The sequence below is a fragment of the Scatophagus argus genome, chromosome 16, assembly GCF_020382885.2.
Source record: "Scatophagus argus isolate fScaArg1 chromosome 16, fScaArg1.pri, whole genome shotgun sequence".
Lineage (NCBI taxonomy): Eukaryota > Metazoa > Chordata > Actinopteri > Scatophagidae > Scatophagus > Scatophagus argus.
The window spans coordinates 18,465,879-18,471,281 of NC_058508.1; positions in this window are offsets into that span (position 1 = coordinate 18,465,879).

Here is a 5,403-nt window from a genome sequence, read left to right on the forward strand (position 1 = left end):
GGCTGGTGCTGCTGACTGTTCTGCCTCAGTTCACTGTTTTTCTGACAGTGGCAATAATGCTGTAAAAGATCCTGTGAGCTTACTTGTGCTACATAAAATCCACACCACACTATGCTGCTTCAGTGTGTGCTTATATGAGAAATAACACATTATTGAGGAAGTTATCTGGTTGAGAAAGGACACTTTTATTTGGCTCGATAACACCAACGCTCACAATGAGCCAGCTGATGAGCCGTCTTCCATATAACTCAACCTCTGACAGATGCTGAAGGCTTTTAAATCACGTGATCGCTGCTTTCCTACATGGTTACATCCAATTTTCAACACTGCTATTGATCAGACAAGAAAAAAAGCAAAGTTCAAAGTTCTGTCAAAATAAATGGGATAAGCCATGCAAGCAGGCTAGTTACAAAAAATGTTTGTTTTAAATCTTTTTTTTTCCCCTCAAAGTTAATCACATAAGGTTCCTAATGGAAATAAACTGCAGTTTTTTTTAGCCAAATGACATTTACCTGAGCTCCCTGACGTATTTCAAGATATGAATTTTCATTGGAAACTCATTTCAAAAGCAGTTCTCACAAGAGGTCAAACTGTGGCAGCGATAGGTGAAATGATCTCACCGTATTGGCAGCAGTGAATAGATAATAAGCTCCCCTCCCTCAGCAGTTGACAGTGATGTGCCCTTTATTAACGCACTAAACCCCCAGCGGCTCCGCGAAAGCTTCTCGGTGGCCAAACAGGGAACAAAAGCAGCATCTCCCTAACGTGTGACTATGTAAATGGGAGGTGCCTTGCAGTAAATATGAAAGGGGTGAGTGGGTGATGTGGGGATTTACTGACCTACACCAAGGAAACTGTAGACAGACTTTTTTTTCCTTTAACTTATCATCATGAAAAAAATGCTGATTGCACAGCAAAGCTATTCAGTCGTGTTTTGGACTGCAGCAATAATAACACCACTTGAAAACATAAACCATTAATGTGCTACATTGCAGTTAAAGCAGCTGAAGCTGAATTTTCAGCAGACCGTGTTTCAGGGTTTTATTCAATTTAGTTTTTCTGCTATGTTTAATCATCTGATTTTGTTTGTTTGATTGCAACATAGAAACGTTTTAAGCCTACTTTAAGCACTTTATTGTTATAAAATTCTCAGATTATAAGGAGTCACATAAGCTCAGCAGTCACATCAGCTGATTCCGTTTCCATGGTGATCTTGTACAGCAGACTGTTGACCTCTCGTCCCTAAACCTGAGTGACGTGAATAAGAAAACTCAAATAAGAAAAGTCATGCAAGCAGTCTGTCCTGATATGCTGAACACCTGTTTGCAAGGTGGAAAAGTACTTCAACTGCAAACCACCACTGCGCTTATTCACCATATAATTAGCTGCTGACAGGTGGTTGGCTTGCTAGCTTGATCAAATATGCTGAAAACAAATAACCCTCAGATTCAGTCAGTCTTTGGAGCTGCGTATGTAAATGTGTGGCTCGCTGTATTTATAGACTCTGTAGCTGCTGTAAGGTAACGCAGGGGCATGCTGAGCTAAATGCTAACATTACTGTAAACAGGTTAACGTGCTGACAGCATGAGTGCTAGCATCCTAGTATTAAGCAGAAATATGTGTATGTATGTTTAAAGTCATGGCTTAGCGTGTTTGCATGCTACCTTTTGCTAATCAGCAACAGGTATTTGGCCACAAACAAAACACGATGACGGCTGCACTGGATGAAGAACCGCTGAATCAGCACCGTAATTATAATGCATTATTAGGGGGACATGGATTTGTGTTTCAGAGCGGCAAAACCACAAAATGATGGTGCTAAAGAAAATGTCAGAGGATCATCAGAGTCTGTACAAAAACTGGCACCAATTCATCATATAAAATATTGAGATTTTACAGGATATGAGCAAGTCTTTCCCTGCTTGTAGTGGAATATTCTGTTAAACAAGTGGAGTGGAGTGAAAAGCACATTATCTACCTCTGAAATATAGTGGAGTAGAAGTATTAAACTGAGCAAAAAGGAAATTCTCAAGTAAAGTATAAGTACAATCCATGAAAGAGTATTTCAGCCAGTAATGGAGCCATCCAACATTACTGGTAAAAACAAATTAATTACTACCACAAATTGGTATATCTGCTTGATTTTTAGTCCACCTTGTGGGAAAAATTCCAGCCCATCTGGCCACGGCAATACAACTCTTAGTAAATGCTCAAAATTCGTTCCTCTCAATCACAGATGAAGCTGGTTTATTTTTTATGGACAGCGTCCAAGATGTCTATCAGTCTGTGGGCTCCAATTTACAAACCCAAGTGCTGGATATTGAATATCGCTGCCAGACCTCTCAATCTTTCAGCTCGGCCGCACAACTTATACACAAACCGTCTAACCCCTCAGGGAAATACTGTACGTGTGCATCCACCTGAAAACATAGGATGAAAAAACCACTGCCTTCTAAAATATCAATAACTCCTCCTGTCAGTCGATCTCTTCCTGTTCTGCCTGTGATGTTAAAAGACATTAAAAAAATATTTTCTCTGTAATAAGATGCTAACCACAGTTCAGACCCAGAGATGAACACAGTTTAAGAGGTACACACACCCCGACAAATTATATGAAAATGCACACTCACACAATTTAATTAGCTGCACTTTAGCGCAGAAAGCACTAAACCGTAGGATAATTAATCTCCACAGTCTTTTGTTTTCACTGCTAAACCACCTCGGGTAGGGGCCCAGGTTGGTCTCTCCTTTGTTGGGAAACAGGAAACAATAAAGTCCAAAACCTTAAGAGGTATCAGGGGAAAGGTCGTCAGATTAATATGCTGTTGAAGGCATGTGCTTGTGTTGCACACTGGTCAATTCCCTCACTGTGAATGTGGAATGCCAACAATCTCTGTCAGCTTCCTGTGTGTGTGTGTGTGTGTGTTTGTGAGTTCAGCTTGGTCACATACTGCTTCTCATTACAAATCCTCTCATGACTGTATGCAATTTGCGGCTGTGCTCTGTAGCCTTTTGTCAGTAAGCGGGCCAAGTGCTGTCTCTGTCTGTCTGTCCCACTGTCCATCACTCCTCCTCCTGTGTGCCTCTCAGTCGCTCTGTCTCTTTGTCTCTCTGTTTCTCTCTTTCTCGCTCTCTCTCTCTGCCATTTCTGAGGACACAACCCCGTCCGCAAATTGTAGTAATTAGCCAACAACGTCTGCAATCCCGCTCTTCCTGGAAGTGCATGTGGATGACGTCAGCTCTGGTGGTTCAGTGATAATGTGATCGGGCTCTCTGCGCTTGACAGAGACATGAGGAATAGAGGAGAAACGAAGGGAAATTCAAGAAAGCAGAATCAGAGCGTGAACCCACAAAGGTACTTCTAATCCTCCCGGCGTCTCAGCTGTAAAGGGCAAATGGCTGATCAGATTGCTGAAATCGAGGCTCTACATCCTGCAGTAATAATCCTGCCTGCCACTGGGAGTAGATTGTCAAGATAAACTCTGATGCCAGTCTAATTTTACATACAATTCAGTCGATGATTTGTCTTCATCTAGGTGAGATGTACACATCTGCATCAGCATCTGGAAGACTGGTTTATTTGATGAGATGTGCAGGCTGATGGGCAAATGCAAGCCAGAGCAACAGAGATGATGCTGCCCCCGTTAAACACACAAACACACACACACACTCACACACACTGGCACCACAAGACTAATCCTCTTTAAGAGTCGGTCCGAACTGTAGGGCCACAGCAGGTCTTGTGCCCCTGCTGTGGGTGCCGGCCTCATTTCCACCGCTCATTTCCTGCCCAGGGCAACACCTTCCTGCAGCTCCTCTGTGACTTCTGTCCATTACAGGAAAGGTCATTTTTTCTTCTTTAAGCAGGTTAATACAATACAAAAATAATTTTAAGAATCAAATACTCACATCTTTGCTTGTAGGTCGCTCATTTGCAGGGTGTTGTATTATCTTGGATTTGCACAGCAGTTGCAACAGATTTGAAGGAAAGTGTAACATGAAGACATTCATCAAAACTTCTCATTCCACTCCAGCATTATCCATGTCTCCATCACTGATGTGTATCTTCAGTTTGTTTCAAATACTCGTACATTGTAGCTTCACCACAACAGAGGTGAAGTACGTCTCCAGCAGTAACTTAGGGATTTGTCTTGAACACTGGTTCCCATCACCGTTTTGTCCTTGTGACTCCTTATAGCTGAGTGTTTTCTACCACTGACCTCTCATCACAGGCTGCATGTGCTGTGAGCAGTTTATAAACATAAAGAAGTAAACCCACACACAGAAGACATAAAAACCAGTTATATTTTTGTGTAGCTCTAATGTTTTTTTTCCTATCTTGCCACTGACTGACACAATCTCCTTGCAACCCACACAGCAGGTCCTTAACTCCACACTGGGAGCCACTGGTCTAGAGCATCATCATCATGACAATGGTATGATGCATTAAAACATCTGTAAGTTAAATCCCAATCTACAACTTTTGTCCTCTGCAAAGGAGCTGGAAACCTTTCAGGGTCACTTGTCAAACAAACAGAAGGTAAGTATTTGACACACATACTGACACACGCACACACACCCTCTGTCACTTTCTCTTTCATATCTTGTCTTAGCTTGTTTCTCTCTTCATCTATCACAGTTCGTCTGACATTTCATCCAACATTTGAGCTCAACCTGTCAATAGTTTAGCATCTAGCAGGGATGTAACAGCAGTTAAGTTGACAGACAATGCTGACAGTTACAAAGGCAAAGCTTACAACTGCAGCAAATGTGTTTTGGCTCACAGAAGACAGGTCTGTCCACTATCACCTCCACCTGTGAGGATACAGCAACTTGCCAACTGCAAACACACTCCAGACAGACGGTCCTGTTGCCTGAGAGTAACCGTTTACACTGAGACACACCGATGAAACTGTCTTAAGGAAGCAGCTGTGAAATGTCTGGAGTCCCAGGATCAGCTGAACAGACAAATTGTTCTCTATGGACGAAAGAGCTCACACTTCGTATCACCTGTCGTACTGAATAGACTCGAAGCTCCTGTGAGGAGTCGGTCGCTTAAAAACATCATGTTAGTCCTCCGGTGAGGCTGCATTGCAGTTCAATTCTGCTTTTTGCCAGCTGAGAGGTCTGCATGGTGTGCACATTACCTTGAAAGACTGACTCATTGCTCAGGCTGTTGTGCTGTTCGGCTTACAGGGCAACATGAGAGCATGGAGATGACATCAACACAGGGAATGGACACTTTTTATTTACAGATATGGCTTTTTGAAGGCTAGAAGAGGAGAGCATGTGGATGGGAAGTAGCAGAGAGAGGACTGCATGCTGTGAATGATTGATTTGCTGCATCTAAGCATAATCGACGTCTCTGATGCCATTTAATGTAAAAAAGAATGAAACTCTTTG